This window comes from Rattus rattus, chromosome 14, assembly GCF_011064425.1.
Source record: "Rattus rattus isolate New Zealand chromosome 14, Rrattus_CSIRO_v1, whole genome shotgun sequence".
In the NCBI taxonomy this organism is placed as follows: domain Eukaryota; kingdom Metazoa; phylum Chordata; class Mammalia; order Rodentia; family Muridae; genus Rattus; species Rattus rattus.
This window is the reverse complement of record NC_046167.1, coordinates 43,551,659-43,573,128: the sequence shown is the minus strand read 5'-3', so window position 1 is coordinate 43,573,128 and position 21,470 is coordinate 43,551,659. Positions and strand designations below refer to the sequence as shown.

At 46.3% G+C, this 21,470-nt stretch overlaps 1 pseudogene; it reads left to right on the top strand.

The window, feature by feature from the left end:
* Positions 1-18,085: 18,085 nt before the first annotated feature.
* LOC116884136 lies at positions 18,086-18,181 on the top strand (annotated as a pseudogene).
* The last annotated feature ends 3,289 nt before the right edge of the window (positions 18,182-21,470 follow it).

Genomic DNA, 21,470 nt, shown 5'->3' with positions numbered 1-21,470 from the left:
GAATGACTTGAAATGGGAATACATGTCTGCAGCCTGGGACCGCAGGCTGGCCTCACTCCTGGAACCCTACTACACCTCACACTCAACGGCACGATTTATTGACTACAGAGTGCTGAAGACCTAGAAGTAGTCTTGGCACTTGGTAGGTGGGCAGTAAATAGCTGCTGAGTGAATATATTGGTTATGTGAACTCAACTTGGTAATTTTTTTTCACTCACTCGAATCCTTTGAGTTAATCTACCTTCTTAAATTTTATGTAAATGAGTGTGTGACTCCTGACTGCAGAGACCAAAGTAGGTGTGAGATCCCCTGGAACTGGAGTTATAGATGGTTGTGAGCCATCATGCTGGTGTCAAGAACTGAACCTGGGTCCTGTGCAGGAGTGGTCAGTGCTCTTAACAGCTGAAACAAATCTCCAGACCCTGAAGAGTTGCACTTGATGTACTGCCTTCAAATATGTGTATTCGAACCTCCTCACTCTTCTTTTCTCCCTACTCTTGAGCATCACTTATCCATTCACACTGAAATTCATGTTGCTGCAGTGCTGGCCAATGGATGTAGGACCATGCATATGCTAGGAAAATGCTCTCTCACTGAGCTACTTCTTTAGCCCTGTACATGTGCGTGCGTGCGTGCGTGCGTTCGTGTGTGTGTATAGGTCGCTTGTCCACTTCGTTTTTGTTTGTTTGAGACAGATCTCACTGGGAGTTGGAGCTTGCTGAACATGATAAGCCAGCTGCCCAGCAAGCTCCAAGCGTTCTCCATCTTTCATCTCCCCACTGCCCAACTTTTCTACGTGATGGGATCAAACTCAGTATACCTGCAGGAGTGAGAGTGAGGGGTTAGTTACATGAGTGAGGATGAGGGATTACCTTCACGAGCATGGGGGACTCCGATAGGTACGTCACCAAGAAGTCCACCCAGTATGCAATTTTACCACTCCCTGTGTCCTGGGCAGGCAGGGTTTTTGAGCCTTATCCTTCCCTCCAGGTGAGAGCACAATCTCTTGAGCGCCTCCTGGGGGTGATCTCAGATGCTCTGGCAACAATGATGCCCAGCAAGGAAGAAATACCAGGAAACAACAGAGGTGCAGAGCCCAGACAGGTGTGGCCCAGGCTCTGTACCATGCTTTCTTTATCTTAAGATGAGGGTAGCTGTTGACTCCGGGAGCTGTTGAGCTAAAACAGGATGTCATTTCTGGATGTAGCTGACATAGTCCCTGCGAACCAGCCCTGAGTGTAAACTCCCAGCAGACAACTTAGCAGCTGGTTTAGCAACCACAAAACAATAGCATCCAGTGCCTCAGTTTGTCCATCTGTAAAATGGTAATAAGAATGAGAGCTGTTCCCTAAGGATTATGCTGGTGATCACACAAGTAAAAATGTACACCAAGAATGAGGAGCTGTGTTCGTCACAGAGGTCTCGCTCTCTCTTGTCAGCAGTCATGATTTATTATTGGCATAGACTAAATAGAGACAGTGGAGTTGGAGACTTGGCTGAGTGATTACGAGTTTATCTTGCAGAGAGGACTACTGTTTGGTTCCCACCACCTGAGTAGGGCAGCTTAAAACGGCCAGTAATTCCAGCTTCGTGAGATCAGGAGCCCTCTTCTGGCCCCCATAGACATCTGCATGCAACTCTCTCCCCCCTCACTAAAGAAAACGAGAGTCTCATGTACTAACTTCTGTCTGCTTCCATAAAAAGTCGCTGTAATTTTGTGGTTTGGAGCATGGTTAGTTTCTCACCTTATGCTTCCAGATATCCAGATCTGAAATGATGTCAGAGAGGCGTTTCTCTCACTATACCAGAGACGGATCTGCTTCTAGACTTTTCTATCGGTAGCTGGTAAAGATTGAATCTCTTTGAAAGCAGGGGTAGCCGCCACTCTGAACCTTGACACAAACTGTAGCAGCATGCCTAGATTGTTGACCCTGGACCTTGGAACCTCACCATGTGCTTGTGCTCCAAGTTCCATCTTTAGAACCAGAGAGTATGTCAGAGATCAAGAGTAGCCTACAATCCGTCTAAGACGAAGTCTTCTTGGCGATAACAATAGCAAAATCCCCTAGGATGGCAAATTCAGCCCAAATAAACTGCTCAAGATACATAGAAGTAGGTGTGGCTGCCAAGTCTCTTTCCAGTGAAATGACTGAAGTAATAAAGTTATCCTGTCCTAACTTGTCAGCCTTCCACCCCAAACAGCCACATTTGCCTTGGCAACAGTTTTGAGACTGTCCATGCATGACCTTAACCATGTCCAAGAGTATCATGTAGTATCTGGAAAATACAGCTGAGCATTACAAAGAAAGCAGATGTTACTAGGCTGCCCAAACCCCTCACCCCATATAACCTCCCAGCCCGAGCCTTAAGCACTGATGTCATTGTGGTTTATCTTTTAAAATGATGTTCCCCTGAGCTTTGAAAAACAAGAAACTTTTCGGAGGCTCAAGCCTGCTCTTGGTCTAGCCATGAAAAAAAAAAAGGGCTAAAAATTTGAAGTGGCTTAATCAGTGTGCTTGTCAATAACTACCTTGAGAGTTGAACCTGGGTCCTGTTCAGTTTTTACCATCTCTTACAGCTTCTCACTGCTACACCTTGCTATCTGTGTGCCATTTGACTGAGGTCAGGGCTCAGCCAGGCAAATCTGACATGAGAGAAGTCACAGGGCCATCTTCTGCCTTCTCTCTCTTCTTGGGTCCTGAAAATTTGAATATGAAAATGTGGTATTAGGTCAAGACTCCTTTTCACTCCCAGACTACTGTCAGACTTTCTTTCCTTCCTCCTTCCTTTCCTCCTTTTCCCTCCCTCCTTCTTCCTTCCTTGCTTCCTTTCCTCTCTGTCTCTCTGTCTCTCTGTCTCTCTGTCTCTCTCTCATTAAGCCACACATTTCCCAAAGCCTCTCCTGGGTGTGTATCAGCCACATTCCTGACACACAGGGCTAACAACCGCAGAGGAAGGACCCACAAAGAGCAAGGTTGGCAGAGGTAGCACAATCTGCAGAGAGGCTGATGAAAGTTTCCTTTTCTTTCTCCAACTCCCTATGTAAGTAACGTTGACCTTGAAGTCCTGACTCTTCTGCCCCCATCTCCCAAGTAATAGGATTGCTGATGTGAGTCCCCATCCCAAGCTTCTCTTAGGAACCTAAATCAAAATCTCACCAGTTTTTCTCCATTATTATTCGAGGTCTGAGAGGTAAGGTATGAAGTTCAGGACTCTTGAACCCTTCTGGGTTGTTTCTGGTCAGATCTTCAGGGCTCAGGGACCAGGGCCTGGGTCCTGTGACCCCATTTTGTGAACTTCTGCCATTTATCTTCTTGTTGATGGTGTCCATTCTCATAAATGCCTTAAATACATTATCTTGCAGAATGTTACTCTCCCCAGGCATCAAATGTAAGATGTTGATTTTTTTCCCTTGTGACAGCCCACAATGCGATTACATTTTCTTAAGTCATGGAATTTCATGGTGAAAACTTCATAAACTCAGCTGGGAGTGATGGGCTAAGAACAATATGGGTGGAAAAAAGTATAGTTGTGGGATTCTTTCCCTTTTCCTCCTCTCCAACTCATTTTCAGTAAATGGAAGCTGGATACTGGCCTCTGGAAAAAGCACACCAGCATGTAGGCTTCTACTTGAAAACTGCCCCGGGGAGAAAGAGACCTTCAATTACTCAGTGAAGAAGGGAAACTGCTGGGCCAAGGCATGTGGCAGACTTTTTAAAGAAAGTCACTGTGGAAAACTTGTTATTATTGTGAAATTAAAGCTTATCAAACGCCAGGGGGAAATGGCAGCTCTCCACCTGACTTCTCTCCTGTCATCAATGTGGGAAAGAATGCTCAGCATAGAGGCTCGGCGTAGTCTTTGTAGGTTAGGGAAAAACCTTGGAGCAGGTGAACCGCAGCTGTTGGGCCAGCTATGCGCATTTACAGAGCTTTATGTAGATGTGAGCTCCTGATTCCTTTCTCCCACACCCTGTGAGACATTGCGTGCTGATAAAAACTGTGGAGGTTAGAGTCATTGCTTCAGATGATAATCATGTAACACGTGCATCACAGAGGGCGGGCCATATAATTCCCTCCTTCAGTCTGTACCTGGGACAATGGGCTTAGAAGTTAAGAGCACTTGTAACTCTTACAGAGAACCCAGGTTCAATTCCCAGCACCTACATCTTGGCTCATAACCTTTTGTAACTCCAGTTATAGGGATTCAATAGTCTGTGTGCACACATAAAATATACAGTCATAACATTCTTATACATAAAGTAAAACAAAGAATCTAAAAGCCCATGCGCTGAACCACAATCTGTACTAACTCTTCAAATTAAGTGAATAAGCTTCGCAGCAAAGGACATTTCTGGTGCCCTATGTGAGGTTTGGCAGCAGCGTTCTGTCTTAGATATGTGTTGTCGATTTGACAAAGCCAACGAGTGAAGAGCAAAGAATGAGAGAAGCAGACAGCTCTTGGAGAGTTACCTGAGACGACAGCATGTCTGAAGGTTTCATTTCATGGAAAGAAAGGGAGACTGGTACCTGGAGAGATTAGGAGACACTCAAGTTTGTACACATCTGTGGAGTGAGGCCAAGTCTCACCCATACCCTTTCTAACCTCAACACTTCACTCTTCATCACCAGTCAGATGAGAGTGTGAGCTGTTTTAGGTGTAGAACATATTAGGGGTGTGTGTACATGTGAGTGTGCACGACTCTCTCTCTCTCTCTCTCTCTCTCTCTCTCTCTCTCTCTCTCTCTCTCTCTCTCTCTCAGGAGGCCAAAGAGAGGTTAGCGCTCACTGGCTTCCCCCTAGCCAGTGCAGCCAGTCTCTGTCCTCTCTTGTCTCTCTCCCAGCCCTTGGTGGTCTCCCTGGTCCCTATACTCAGAACATACACCCAGAGCAATCCGATTCAGGCGATTTTACAACTTAGCTACCTCCCAGCTCTTCTATCTGGCTGTCCCTACAGTCACAGACCTGACTCAAATTGTCATCACCCATCTCTGACACCTCCTTTACAGACTCCTAATAGGGGTCTTCTGGACCCAGTTTTGTCACCTTAAACTGTCCTTAAATGCAGCTCTGAGTGTGAAATGTCTTCTGGAACCATGTGTTTGAACAGATGATGGGGCTGTCGTGCAGGAGTTCTGGGAACCTTGGGAATGTGGGTTCTCCAGGAGGAAGTAGGAACAAGCTTCAAAGGGTACTGTGTTTCCGGTTTCGGCCTTTCTTTTTTCCTGCCTGTGATAACATCCACAAGAAGCTACCTCCTGCTCCCAATACCAAGGACCCAGTGACTCCTGTTGGAACTTTCTCACTGTGACAAGAAAACCCCTGTGAAAGCAAGAGGCCAGATAATCCTTTCCTCCCTGAATTGTTTCTGTCAGACATTTGGTGACAGGGGTGTGACAATAATGAGCTCCTAGCCACCAGGAGCCTTTCTGTAACACAAATTACTGCTGGGAATAAAACCCCAACCCCTTAGCCAAAGACACAAGCTAGTCACTTTGGGAGGGAGGAGACAGATATCCTGGTGTGACTGGTGGAAGGGGAGGAGGCAGATGACCCAGTGTGTCGGTGACCTTTATGGTTTGGATGTGATGCATTTGGAAACATAATCCCCTGATGTGGCACTCTTGGAAAGTTGTAGATCTTTAGTGAGACCTACCTGGGGGAAGTGGATCAGGTGGAGTGGATGGAAGGAGTCAGGCCTTAAAGTTTATAGCTCCATTGAACCTTCCTGGCCACAATAGACAGACCATACAGTTTCAAAAGTGAGCCAAAATAACCCTTTTTTTCTGTTAAGCTGCTTTTTGTAAATACACACACACACACACACACACACACACACACACCCCTAATGCATCAGGGTTGACTTGTTGGAAGAGAAAGTACAAAGCACTGTCCAGGAGATGAGATTGAGTGGGAACGGATACCAAAGAACAAAAGGAAGCACTAGAATTCCAAGATGATCTTTTAGCTGTTGGGGACCGGCACTGTTCAAGGAAACACACAAGACGACTGTGGGAGCAGCTGCTGTGAACTTGTCATTTTGGTCACCCCAGATTTGTTCCCAGAGAGTCTTCTATATTTCTCTGAGATCTTAAGGAAGATTTTATTTTCTTCTGGGATAAGGTCCAGATAACTTTAAGTCTTAGAATGATTTACTACGGGAATAAGGACCAAGTGGCATCAGAGGATGGATATTGTCTCCTATGTCATAGAGGGGACAAGGGCAGGCCAGCTTTACTGGCTGATTCCATCAGCTCTAGGGCACAGCCTTGGCTGACCAAGGTAGTGGACTTTAGAGCAGTTCACCTTTGTGAGAAGCCCCTCCATTGACATCTCAAGACAACAAAGAGTCCAGTCTGGTGGTTCAGACCTGTAATTTCAGTACCTGAGTGGCTGAGGCAGGAGGATTGTTGTGAGTTCCAGGTCAACTTGGGCTACATAGTGGTTACAAGCCAGACTGCACTACAGAGTGGAGATGATGTCTCAAAAATACAAAAGAAGAAGAAAAAAGAAAACCATAGAAAATACAAAAGAAGAAGAAAAAAGAAAACCATAGGAAGGAAATATTCTCTTTTAACTATTTTAGAGCACTTGGCTTTTCTTGGACCCTCACGACACTGGACTCACAGCACTGCCAGAAGACAAGGCAGTGAAAGGTCCCACGATTCAATGTCAGCCTTCCCGTTTTACGTTTTACAGAATCACAAAATCTGAATGTTCCAGAACTGCACAGCCAGCAAACTCAGACGTCACCCATCCACAGTCAATTCACAGAAGAGGAAGTAGAAACTCGAAGGAGATGTGCTAGAATAATCCAGTTCATTTTGAAAGATTATAGTAGTGATCACTGAACATACAGAGACTGGTAATACATGGGGGTTTGCCCCAGAAGGCTTAAAATCCAGAGAAGGTAGACAGATGCATAGGTCCACTGACTGCTGTCAATGCTGGTGCTCATCCGGCTTGCTTTCTTCCCTTTTTATTCAGTCTGGGCCCCAGACCATGAATCCTGACACTCATATCCAGTGTTGGTCTCCCTCCCATAGTTAACCGTCTTTGAAAATGCTGTCACAGACTGACTATCCAGAAGCATGTCTCCTGGGGGATTCAATATCTACTCAGGTTGACCATGACGGTGAACCATGACAACAGGGACATTTGTGAGACCAGCGGCTGCCGCTCACAGCAGCCTTACAGAGTCAGTGCGCTACAAGCTGGGGCTGAGGTGTGAACACACCAAGCAGAGCGCCAACAGACAGCGAGCACCCTGCGTTTGAATTCAAGAAAGGAAATGCATTGGTTTTTAAAGAGGAAGAAAAAATGAGAAAACAAAACATCTGCATTAACGTATTTTTAAACATTTAAACAAATTATTAAATTTCAAAAATGCAAATATTTATTGAGTACTTGTTGCATGTCAGACTCAGCATTGTTCCCTGAAGAATAGAATCTGAATGAAATGAACTGGTTAGTTGATAGTTACGGTTATCATCAATTTGCCATACTCAGCCCAAGTTTGTTTGTGGGAAACATTCCTAGCAAAGTCTGCCGTCCTGAGAAACCCCGAGTCTTGTGCAAAGCAGCGAGGTTGACCGTTGGGCATCAAGTTATGATGGCCTCACGTTTCTGCTTGTGTCAGGGTTTACCTGTCATTCCTCCCATTGGAGCGTCCTCTCTGTTGGGGAGTGCAGGCTGATCCCAACCCAAGCGCTCCCTGCCCTCCTTCCCATATCTGCCACAGCACACCCTCAGGAGATGATGAGGCAGGGCTGCAGGTGGGCCCACTCCGTGGCATTCCTTTTTATGCTGTGCCTTCTTGCTCTGTGGTGGGAAAGCCCACAGACTTGCTGCAGCTAGAGCCAGTGAGTGCCTCAGTGGACGTGCACAGCAATGTGAATCTTGGAAGGGGTGAGAGAGCAAAGCAAGTTATTGGCCTTGCTGGCCAGCGGCTTGACCACAGGCTGGGGGGGGCAGGACAGCATGGCTTTGTGGTTGGAGGATCGTGAAGTACAGTGGGTGCTTCTGGGCCCAGGGCAACAGCTTCACTAGCAAGGTGGTTAGATATTGTGTATTCATTTCCATTTTCAACTCTAGAGCTTTAGTGAGACACCTTTGGGTGTGTCTGTGCGGACGTTTCCAGAGAGGGTTTATTAACAGAGGAAGACCTGTTCTGAATATGGACCTCCGCCCAGGGGCTGGGGTTCCAGACTGAATTAAAATAGAGAAAAGAGAAAACCGCAGACTACCAACACTCCCTATCTCGACTCTTTGATCTTCCTAGGGCTGAACAAGTGGCCTCTCACTCCAGCTTTGAGCCTTCCTGCCTCAGTGGACTAAACCCCTAAACCATCAGCTTCCTGCCACAGTGGACTGTACCCCTACACCATGAGTCTTCCTGCCACAGTGGACTGTGCCCCTACACCATGAGTCTTCCTGCCACAGTGGACCAAACCCCTACACCATGAGCTTCCTGCCACAGTGGACTGTGCCTCTACACCATGAGTCTTCCTGCCACAGTGGACTGTGCCCCTACACCATGAGTCTTCCTGCCACAGTGGACCAAACCCCTACACCATGAGCTTCCTGCCACAGTGGACTGTACCCCTACACCATGAGTCTTCCTGCCACAGTGGACTGTACCCCTACACCATGAGCTTCCTGCCACAGTGGACTGTGCCCCTACACCATGAGCTTCCTGCCACAGTGGACTGTACCCCTACACCATGAGTCTTCCTGCCACAGTGGACTGTGCCCCTACACCATGAGCCCTGCCTGCTGCAGTGGGCTATCCCCCTGAACCATGAACCAAAATGAATCCTTGCCCCTTTGAGTTGCTTCTTTTGGGTTCTTTGTCACAGTAATAAGAAAAGTAATGAATAGTGTGCCGGGCCCTCTAGAGCACTTTGTGCCTTATTAGTTCATTCTTTGTTACTGTAACAGAATACTTAAAACTTAACAGAGCTTGGTCTGAATCATGGTTTGTCTCATGGTCAAAGGCCTGCACCAGCAATGGCCTCCTCGTGTATATGTCCCAAGACTGAGGCAGGAGACAGGTGTTTCTATGAATCTCTTTACCTCTTTCCTTATAAAGCCACCAGCATTCAATGCCAGATTCTCTACCCTGATAATGTTGATCTCCAAAAACCACCGTCAAGTTGAAGTTCCACCTTCACAATACCTCACAAGGGATGATAAGTTTCAATATATGAGCCTGTACAGAACCCATGCAAGCCATGTCCTAAATACAGCTTTGGAGCTGTGAGTTCCTCCAAGAGGCTGTTGCTTCCCTTGTCCCTTGGCATAGCCGGAGGACTCTTCAGGTTACAGTGAAAATCACAGTGACAGGTGACCAGGATGCAATAGCTGTACACAGCAGTTTCCTGTAGCACTTGCTAAACACAGATCTGAGACCAACCTCCCAGAGAAAGATGGCTTTGAACAAGGGAGGAAGATAAAGGGGGGAGCCGGGGGCACACATATTGTTTACTGCTACCCAGGGTTAAGATTTTTGACAAAGATCTATTGAATACACTGTATCACTTTTTAAAAACAATTTATTTATTCACTTCACATTCCTATTGCAGCCCCGTCCCTCCTCTCCTACATCCCACCCTCACAAGTCCCTCCCCTTTTAACCACCCCCTCTCCTCAGAGAAAGGGAAGCTCCCCGTGGATATTAACTCATATCAAGTCACAGCAGGACTAAATACATCTTCTCCTACTGAGGCCGGACAAGGCAGCTCAACCACAGGAAGGGGATCCAAAGGCAGGCAAGGAAGTTGGAGACAGACCCCTTTCCAATTGTTAGGAGACCCACATAAAGATCAAGCTGCACATCTGTTCCAAATGTGTAGGGGGCCTATGTCCATCACCTGTATGCTCTTTGGTTGGTGGTTTAGTCTCTGCCCCCATGGGCCCGGGTTGGTTGACTCTGTAGGTCTTCTTGGTCTTCTTGGTGTCCTTGATCCTTCCAGTTCCCTCAGTCTTACCTGCACTCTTCCCTGACTCCCATTCTTCCCTGACTCCCTGACTTCCCTGACTCCCTGACCTCCGCCTGATGGGTGGCTGTGGGTCTCTGCATCTGTTTCCATCAGTTGCTGGGTGAAGCCTCTCAAGAGACAGTTATGCTAGACACTGGTCTGCAAGCATAGCAGAGTATCATTAATAGTGTCAGGGGTTGGCTCTCTCACATGGGATGGCTCTCAAAATGGACAAGTCGTCGGCTGACCATTCTTTGAATCTCTGCTCCATCTTTATCCCTGCACATTTTGTAGGCAGAACAAATTTTGGGTCAAAGGTTTTGTGGGTGGGTTTGTGTCCCCCTCCCTCTACTGGAAGTCCCACCTGGAGTTAGGAAGTGGCCACTTCAGTCTCCATATCCCCAGAGGCTAAGACTCTCAGTTAGGGTCACCCCCATCCCAGGGCCTCCCCTGTCCCAGGTCTCCAGCTTGTCCCAAATAGTCCCCACTCTGATTTCTTTTCTCTCTCCCAACCCTCTCCTGCCCCCTCCCCACATCTACTCCCCATCCCTGCTCCCTTCCTCACCACTTCTCCTACCCAGCTCCCTCCCTCCGATGTTTATTTTATTTCTCTTTCTGAGTGAGATTCAAGCATCCTCCTTTGGGCCCTCCTTGTTACTTGACTTCTTTGGGTCTGTGGACTATAGCATGGTTCTTAGATGGGAGAGACATTTAGTGTAAGATAAGGCAAGTGTTTTAGGCCATCTGGAACCCACATAGCAGTCTGTCCAGTGCTTTTCTGCTCTTGGTAGCTTAGTTTGACCTGGGCTTCCAACTTAGCTTGCTGCCTGCTGGCCTTGTGGGCAGTGCTCAGCTCTGGGTTTGACCTGAGGGCTGACCCCTGACTGCATCCTTTCAAGCTACATGGCCGGATAATCTACCAAGTCACTTTAGGTCTGAGCGTTCAGCATCTCGGATGATAGTCACTAGTCGATAGAGTCGTGGTAAGGCTCCAATGACCCATCCCTGTGGATGCAGTGCAGGGCACAGAGCCAGGGCTTAATGATTAGATATTAGGATGCTTATAGTAGTAAGTCTTTATGCTCCTTTTCACTCCGTGGATGGATTTTCTTCACGCCATCGGACAAAAGTCCAGTCACCTCCCAATGCTGATCTTACTTTTGGATCTATAATGTCCCACCCCAAACCAGATTAGATACAATTCAGTCTCTATGCCCAATTCCCAGAGAGAAAACTTTCCTCCAACTGTCAAAAGGCAGGTGACCTCATCCAGAGAGTTAAGCTGTATGTATGATGTCTTAGTTACAGTTTCTGTTGTTGTGATAAATGTGACCATAACAACTCAGAGAGGAAAGAGTTTATCTTACAGTTCCAATGCAAGGTCTATTACTAAAGAAACTCAGGGCAGGACCATAGAGGCAGGAAGTGAAACAGAGGCCATGGAAGATCACTGTTTACTGTCTTGTTCTCTGAGACTTGCTCAGCCTGCCTTCTTAGAGCATCCAGGACCACCAGACCACAGTGATCTGGGCTCTCCCACGTCAATTATAAATCAAGAAGACACACCACAGACTTGCTCACAGGACAATCTGGGGAGGTCATTTTTTTCAATTGAGGGTCACTCTTCCAAAAATGACTCTTGTGTTTGTGTCGAGTTGACATAAAACCAGTCAGCACATGTGGGGAGGCCATGGAAACTCAGGGGTGACGGTGATGGGTCAGGAGTGTTAGCAGATGAGAAAGATAAGGGGAGCTTTGGCAGGAGGAGGAGGAGGGAAGGTATGAACAGGGAAAATGAAGCAGGGTAGTGTTAGCAGAGAAGTAATGGGGGGCTGTGGGGAGGTGTTTGCAGAAGGAAGAAAATGGCATGGGGAGGGGATGGTGGAGGTGATGGGAGGGGGGGGTGAAAGTTTGACTCTCCAAGAAAAAACAGTTGGCTTTATGGGCTGGCCAATCTTCCTGCAATGGTGGAGCCCAGCGGCTCTGCCGTTTGCACTGTTTTGTGGTGGTTTGATAGTCGCTGTGATCGTCAACTTTGCTGGTCAACCTGATATGGGCTGCCCAGATAGCTCACAAAACATGATATCTGGGTGTGTCTGTGAAGATGTTTCCAGAAAGATTAACACTTATGTCAGTAGACTAAAGAAGATATGCTCTCGCTGGCATGCACAGCATCATCAAGTACACAAGGCATCACCCAACCCATTTCAGGCCTGACCAGCACAAAGAGACAGACAGCACAGCTCCTGGATTCTGGGCCTTTTGCAGCGGACTCATTACAACCCTGTCTTTCCTGAGCTTCTGGCTCAGAGGTAATGGACTATGGGACACTCCAGCCTCCATATTATGTGAGCCAATCCTCCATTATAAACTATTTACTTATTTATATGCCTGTGTATCTACTGTCTGTGTATCTACCTTCCTATGTGTAGAATATCTATCACCTGTCATCTAGCCATAATCTGCCATCTATATATCTATATTTCTATTACCTGCCTCTGTCTGTCAACTTATCCAACTACCCACCCATCAGCAGTCTGCTTAACTAATTACCTTCCACTTCTCTACTGACCTGCCTGCACCTACCCATCCCCAACTAGTGTAGTTCTCCTTTTAGCTCGTCCCACTGTGTTATTTTGTCACTGTGATGAAAGAGCTGACAGAAGTGCTTTGAAGATGGATTTAGTTTGGCTTGCGGTTTTAGTCTATCCATCATGGTGGGAAAGACACAGCAGCTATGGTACTGGGCCTGTGGCAGTGGTGGTGCTGGGGGCTTTGGCCATCTTGGTATATCTTCATGAAGCCGAGAGCTCGGACAGGAACTGGAAATGGATACCACCTCATAGAGTTTCCACAGTTCCCCAAAAGATGGTTGCTGATGGTGGAGATTTGATTCGGTGTCTCTTTCTCATCATCACTGCATCACATCCACTAGGAGGCTGTAAGGAGCCCTACTCTCCTGGCTGCTGTTCCCATTTTATGGCTTTATTTTGTCTGGTATGTGACTGAATCATCAATACCTCCCTTACCCTTCCGGTTCCCTGTCCTGCTGGGAGAGAGTCTTCATGTTTATTCCTATATTGTATTAATTTACACACATGAATATATATATATATATATATATATATAGTATTTATGAGCACATACACATGTTCTATGTATTGTAATAGTGAATCCTCACTGTGAACTGATGGGATTTAGAATCACCTATAAAGCAAGTTTCTGGGTGAGAATAAGGGCCACGTCTAGGAAGGTTTGAGTAAGATGGAAAGAGCTAGCGTGGATGGCAATGACACTGATTCCTCCTCTGCAGTGTCACACTAATTGAAAATGGAGAGGACAAGAGACTGGAGAAATGTCGTCCCGATCAAGAACACGTGGTACTATTGCAGTGGACTGGGGTAGGTTTCTAGCACCCCTGTCAGACAGCTAACAAGCATCTATAACTCCAGGTCCAGGGAATCTGATGCTTTATCTGACCTCTGAGGCAGTTAGAAACACATGTGAAGCACATATGTACATGTAGGGACATCCATACATGTAAATAAACCTTAATAATAACCTTAATAATAATAAAATAACAATAATAAATTATTAGCCTTTTTTAAAAAAAGAAGGTGTCTTAGGGTTTCCATTGCTGTGAAGAGACGCCATAACCAAGGCAACCCTTATAAAGGACAACGTTTAACTGGGTGGGGCTGGCTTACAGGTTTAGAGGTTCAGTCCATTATCATCATGGCTGGAAGAATAGCTGTGTCCAGGCAGGCATGGTATGGGAGGAGCTGAGAGTTCTACATCTTGTTCGGAAGGCAAACAGGAGACGACTGACTTCCAGGAAGCTAGAAAAAGGGTCTCAAAGCCCATCCCCACAGTGACACACTTCCTCCAACAAGGTCACACCCACTTCCACAAGGCCACACTTCTTAATAGTGCCACTCCCTGGGCAAGCATATTCAAACCACCACAGAAGGGGGCAAGTAGAGTGCTGGCATTCAGCTCTCTGCTTCTGGGCTGCAGATTCGATATGACCAGTCACTTTACACTCCACTACCAACCTTGCCACCCCTGAAACCAGCCCAAACCAACCCTTCCCTCCATAAGTTGCTGCCGCCAGGTGATCTCCTAGTGAAGAGGTCAGTAACTAGTGTATGTGTGTCTACAAAGTTGTGGTCATTTGGCAAACACATCTCTGCGGCTGCTGGCTTATTTATTTACCCAAGCATGGTCAACAATTTGTCTATTGTAGGCCCTCCTTTGTTTTGTTAGGTGTACGCACAAGTACATTTTTATGAACTCATGGGGCATAATGTGACTTGGCATATGCGTGTTATGAAAAGCTCATCGATTAAGTTAGTTAGCATAGCCTCTACCCTTTTATTTTGGCTGGTAAGAACAAAACATTAAGAACATCTGCTTAACAAATTGTTATTTATCTACTCTTGCTAGGAATGCATTAGATTCTGCATTAGGTTCTCCGAACTTAGCATCTTATGACTGAAAAGCCATTTTAACTCACAGAAAAAAAGAAACATGGAAAGACCCTTGCTGCCATGTGCAGTGCTTGTCTGAAGTGTAGGGTGAGAGGGCTGTAGTGGGGGTGGGGGCTGAGAGATGGCATTTCTAGGACATGCTTCCAGTTCGCTGATCCTCACTTAGTGATGCTCTTAATTCTAATGGCAGGGCCTGTGGCTGCAGCTGTAGGGAGAAGCACTCTGAATGGTGCTTGCCTGCCTGGCTTTCTTGGGCTTGGAATCAAGCCAGGAGCTTCTTTGGGACAATGGGGACAGTCTTTGATCTGGGTCAGTCTTAGTATGGAGCAGATGAGGGACTCATGGGAAGGTGGGGTTTGAACATCTGTTTCTGGTTCAGTTCATATGGACATGTGATGTACACACCCAAGGGAGTTTATGCTGGATCCTGCAATTGACCAAGGGGCCGACAGTGAGAGGTTGTAGAGTGCTGTACTCTAAATGGAACAGCAATACCATTCTTCCATGAATTCCACCACATGAATCCATCTCTTTAGGGGTAAAGACCTACGTAGCGTTAAACTGTAATCCTTCCAGGGAGGGTAACACATCTTCTTGTTGCTCTAATGAGGACTAATTTTTGTTGTAAGTGGCAGAAACTTTAAGCAGCTGGAGCATGAAGCAGGCTTTAGCTGGCTCGCTCATCTCCACAGACCGTCTGGGAGCAGAGATGGAACATGAGCCAGAACACTGTCACCAGAAACATTTCTTCCATTTGTCAGATTCTCTCCCCTTTGAGCTGGCTTCATCTCCAGGGAACAAAGATGGCTTCCAGCAGCACCTGCTCACTTCCAGCCTCAAAGGAGAGGGCAGCTCTTTGCCTCTCACCCGAACCCAAATCACAACATCATTTCTCTTCGGCACATTAGGCATTTGGTGGCTATCCATAGGGCACTCACTGTGATTGATGGATAAAGATACAGTCGGTACCAAAGACTGGAGGGAGAAGGGCCAGCGCCATCCAAGGACACATTCTGGGGGTGGGAGTTCAGCAAAGAAATGGAGAAAGGGGCAGTCAGAAGGACAAAATGGAAACCTGCTCACCATTCTTACCAGTGTGTGCACCCCCACATCAAACCTAGTAGATCAGTGCATCCGAGAAGGGGAGGCATAGAAGACATTGTAAAGATGAGCCCCAGTTACAGGTTCCACACTGGGAAGCAGGCAGGGTGAAGAGGTGATCTTTAGGACCCCTTTAGGAGCTAGGGTGAAACTCAAGGGCTCTGAAATGTAGGAGCAGTGGAGCTCCTGTTTGTTGAGGAACTGGCATTGCTGTTCTCAAATCATGCCAATAGCCCTCTCTTGGCTAATAACGGAAGTGCATCCTGAAGTTATATTCCTTATCAGCATGTAACAGCATCATTGCTTCAAGGACTCTTAGCCATGCTCCAGGGAGCACGCTGGTGACTAACAGGGACAACTTGTAATACAACTAGGAAGGACACTTTTCCTGTTTGCTGCACTCTTATGATCACTTTATGTTGTTCCCATTAAGGACGGATAAAGTGACTAACAGGCAGCTGACCTTTCCCAAGCGTTCCATTACAACCCTGAGAGGTCCGGCCTACTCCTCCAATCTGCGGATGAATTTTCTGTGCTCTGGGAGACACACAGTGATTTACCAACCAATGGGTCATGGAACTCTCAGTCTTTTATCTCCAACCTCCATGCTCCTGCTGAGCATCTATCTGCAAGGAAAACTAGAGGAAGGGGGATGGGAGAATCATCTTTAGGAGAAATGTTTGAGCTCTAGAGCAATACACAATAAGAGATGAAGAGAAACACCATGTGTTCAAGACACGGCTATTGTTGCAAGAGCAAGAAGCTAAAAACAACGTCCGTTCTGCTAATGCCACTGCTGCTATGGGCAAGGGAGCAATGTAAGACCAAGACATTTAAGAAACAAAATGGCACTGTCCTTGTTAATTTTATGTTGGCTTGACACCAGCTAGAATCATCATAGAGGAAAAAGCCTGTATTGAGAAAATGCCTCTCTAAGATTGGGCTCTGGGCAAATCTGTGGGGGCATTTTCTTAATTAGTGATTGATATGGCAGGGCCAAGCCCATTGTGGGTGGTGCCATCCCTGGGCTGATGGCTCTGGGTTCCATAAGAAAGCAGGCTGAGCAAACATTGAAGAGCAAACCAGTAAGCAGCATCCCTCCATGGCTTCTGCACCAGCTCCTGCCTCCAGGTACCTGCTCTGTTTGAGTTCCTGTCCTGATTTCTTTCAATGATCAACTGTGATGTGGAAGTGTAGTCAAATAACTCTTTCCTTCCCAACTTGCCTTTTGGTAATGGTGTTTCACCACAGCAACAGAAACCCTAACTAAGGCAGGCAGAGTTAATAATCATATAGCAGAGATTACAATACAGAAACATTGGCTTGGGCAGCCGTGTGAGAACCTGGGGTTATTCTAAGGAAGCTACTAACAGCAATGCTCTGATTCATTCTTCTTATGTGGGTTTTCCTGGAAGCTACACACCAATGTCTTCACCTCAGATGGGACACCAATGACTAACTCAAGAAGTAATCTCATCAGAGTCTCACTGTATAAACTGATGAATTTATTAGAGTTACATGCAGGAGCGCAGGTGGTTAACAGGCAGCACACCACTGGAAAGTCCCACCTGGCATGGCGATGACTCAGTTCTTAACGTCCTGTATCTCATGAGCCTTCCCCTCTTCCTCCAGTGGGGAAAGCTTCCATTCGAAGGGAATGGCAGGTATGGGCTTATGGAAGCTCATCCATAGCCTCTCCATCCACCAGCTTCTTGTGTGCTATGAGAGAGTGGGTGAGAAGAGGATTAGCTAGCTTTGATCCTCAGGACTCTAGGCTCTAACTGACTATATCTTGTCACAGTAGAGTCTGAAATAGCAAAACATACTTTAAATAATGCACAACTTACTTGAACCAACTGTTATGGAAGGCAGTAAGTCCAATGGTTTTCACTGGGAGGTTTTGGTGTTGGCTGTGAGACTTGGGGGAAGACAAGATCTTTGAGTTTCAGGTTCCCCCCATGTAAAATTGGAAAAAGAGCGAACTCTATCTGTAGAACTCTAGCTGTAGCCTTATTTCAGGCACTGTGCTAAGCACTGTCTTCGTTTCCCACCCTCATCCTAGTGACATCACGAGGAGGGAAACCCAATCTTATTCTGCAGCCCAGAGCACAGCAGCTCAGTGGAATGAGATGACCTGGACGAACTGGAGCAATTTAAGTGAGTGTTTTATGTGGGTCTGTTTTGGTGATTAAATAGTGTGTGTGTGTGTGGGGGGGGGGTCAGAGTTCAATGTTAGGTGTCTTCCCTGTCTCTCTCCACTTTAGTTTTTGAGAAAGAGTGTCTCACTAAACCTGGCCCTCATTATCCTGATAGCCTGGCTTTCCAGCAAACCCAAGGAACCTCCTGCCTCCATCTCTCCAATGTGGAGATTACGGGCATGCGCTACGCCTGTCTTTTCACACAGGTACTAGGGATCTGAACTCAGGTCCTAGTGGTTGCCCAGCAAGCACTTTGCCAAGGAACCCACCTCCTGGTCCTGGCAATAACAGTTATTGTTAATTTTTCTTTACATTTTTGTTTACTTTGGCTGTGTAACATACTGAAGTTATACAGAGATTAGCATGACTCATGCACAAAGGTGATATGCAAATTCATGAAGCGTTCCTTATTTTATTTTAAGAATAGTTTGCATCTGGAGCTGGAGATATGCCTCAGTGGTTCAAGAGCATTTGCTGTTCTTGCAGACGACCCGAGTTCATCTCCCAGTATTGACACTGGGTAACTCACAACCACTTGCAACTCCAGCTCCAAAACCATCCAATATCTTCTGTACTCCAATGGCACCAGCGCTCACAGGCATGTCCACACACACACATACATAACTTTTGAAATAAAATAAATATTTAAAAAGTTTTGCATTTTAACTGAGAGCCATGGATAAAAGTAAGCCATTTGTACTAGTAATTGAATATTCAGTATTATTTTTACCTAATATTAATAATTTGGAAGTTACTGTATTGTTTCATGTTCCTCCTGCGAGTGAAGCCCTCTCATATGCTTTAATATCCTCAGAGGACAGCCTTGTTGACATAACCCAACTTTGAAAGCACCAAGAATCTGAAACATTCAAACTTGCTGCTGCAGCTGGGAAAAGAAAAATATCCAGATGTGTCCTTAAAACCCAGACAGTCATCTAGAAGAGAAAGGCATCCTCCCCTGAGGGAGGTCAGCAGGCACGGGCTTTGAGAGGAGGGAACAATTCCATAGTTTCTAATCATCTACCCCCATTTTCTCTCACACCACTGCTGGGTGCTAGGGGCTCATTCCTGCAAAGTACTGATCTGATGGTCACACAGGGCGCATGCTATAGACTTGCCTAGAATCCTTGCAAGGTCCTGGGGATACATAAGATCAACAGGGCCATTTCCGCTCTCCCTTCATTGTACCGTGGACAGAGCAGGAGGGAAGCCTACCTTGTATGTAGGAAGTACAAGAACAGATTCTGGATCCAACGTGGTGGTCTGACCTTGGCCATACAAGGTGTCTAGCTCCCCGACAGTGCATTTCCTTGATGTTGAAAAGGGATAACAAAACTCTTTAGATTTGGCAGATTCAAGGCATGTTGTATTCATGGCAGAATATGTGGTACATGATAGGGTTATGTAGGTCTTAGTTGTTATTACTAGTAAGCGTTCCTGGAAAGCGTGGCTGGATCAGGCAGTGTGACTATAGGTTACAACAAGCTGTCCTGATCTCCAGAGCTAATAATCAAGAGCAATTCACAGTCCTTGCCTGGCTACCGAGGAGATAATGCTCACATGCCTGGTGCTCTGAGGTTCAGAAGAGGAGAGGTGGATGCAGAAGGTACAGAATGGAGAGCTCAGGGATCCCTGACTGCAAAGGAAGAACGGTGCACTGGGAACTAGATGGGCTGGGGCAGGGGTGCTTGGGAAGCAGGTACACAGCAATGCAGAGGGAAAAGACACCTTCCTTTGATCTGTCCGTAAAGAGACAGCCATGCCTCTGGTAGGGCAGGTCCCTGAAGAGTCATCTTCCACCACCCAAGTGCTTCAGGTCCTGATGCTATGAAAACCAGCACAGACAAGTGAATCATGTCTGGAATGAGACTTAGTCTCAGGTCTCTCCCAGTTACCTCGATGTATCTCCACTTATTATGGGTTACATTGCAATGAATGTGGAAATACATTTCTAAAGACATTTAAAAAAGTCCAGAGTAGCACTTGGCTGTTAGCTTAGTACTCAGGCGGTGAATCAAGAGGACTGATCACTGCAAGTTCAAGGCCAGCCTAGGCTGAGTGAGGATATCCAGGCCAATCGGGGGTACAAACAAAATAAACTTAACTAGTGGAATGTTACAGCCTAGTCTAGTCTCCCTAATGGTTATATTAGCCTGTAACTGAGCAGACTGCTAATACAAAACCAAACTTAGAAATAAAGTGTTGAATATTGAAAAGAGAAAAACATGAGTACACTTTTGCACCATCATGAAGTTTAAAAACTGCAAGTCAAACCCTTTAAAGTTGGGGGCCACCATCTGTGCACCACACATTCCAGAAACCACGCGTGATTGCAGTGTAAGTCAATGAGACCCCGAGCTGGGTGTCAATGAGACCCCCAAGCTGGGTGTACCAATGAGCATGGACCTGTGCTTTGCTCGGGAGACCCAGTTCCCTTCTCCTCTCTATCCAAAGTTATTCTTCTCCTGGGGACTGTGTGAGAAGTCCATTTCAGCATAGCATTGTGAATTGGGGTTTGCCTTTTTATTTCTATGCAGTTTTTACCTTGTCTAACAAACTCTGTGAAGTTACAGCCCTGGCCAAATTTTTGCCCTGGGAGGAATCCCTCCTTTTATTATTTTTTTTTCCTGTTTTCCAGTGCAGCATTTTCTTCTTGCTTGGGACACTCAACTATCTCACAACTGCCTCTGTCTTGTCCCAAGTCACTCTTTAAAGACGTGACTGAAATTTGGAGTTTTGTCCTTTCGATGGGAAAGGAAATTCTAAGCTCAAAATAGGTCTCTTCTGGGACAGGCACACGGATGCCATGCTTTCTGGGCAGTGGTGCCGGAGCCAGTCTGGCTTTGAGCACTCTGTGTGCTGTATCCAAGGCTAGCGTAGTGACAATAACTCCTGACAGACATGTCATAGCCCACCATATGTGCCATGGAGATGCACCAGAGGTTGTGGGACTTGAACTGGTAGGAGGAGGAGGACAGCAAGGACTCACTGATGTAATGGTCCCAGAGTCCTGCTCACTATGACTCCAAAGTTTAGTTGAACCTAATACTTAATAGCGTCTTCCTTCCCAGAGGGCAGTGGGATGCTTGTTTTTGGCTTGTGAAGCCACTGATATTTTAATTAATTTTTCCAGGAAAGCATTGGCCTGCTATCCTTAGAAACATCACTTTGCTGCCTGGCCTTGCAAGAATCTGACCTATTTTAGAAAGGCAGCTCACTGTGGCCCTAGGGTTCTTTTATGCAAGAGAGAAATGAAGCTCTTCTCTTACTGACTGGGGATGGGATACCCAAGTCAATTACAGCTACTGAAACGAAGGCTCCATAAACATTGTGTTAGTGAACCAAAGGTCTTCACAAATTTGTACTGAGAGGACCATCCCAAAACAACCATATACACTCTGGTAGATTATTGGGCAGGGCCCATCCTTCTGAGTAGAAGAGGACCACTAACACAAAGCCTCTCAGTGCTGTGCCCTTTGATGGTGTAATATCTGTGGCTGCACCACCTAGCTTGGTTTATGAACAAAACTCCACTTCCTGACCACCCGTAGGCTGGGGCTGAGAACACACTAAGACTCCAGTCCTTCCAGCTTGACTTTTCTTTCTTTTTTAAAAAGACTTATTTATTTAATGTATATGGATACACTGTAGCTGTCTTCAGACACACTAGAAGAGGGTATCAGACTTTATTTCAGATGGTTGTG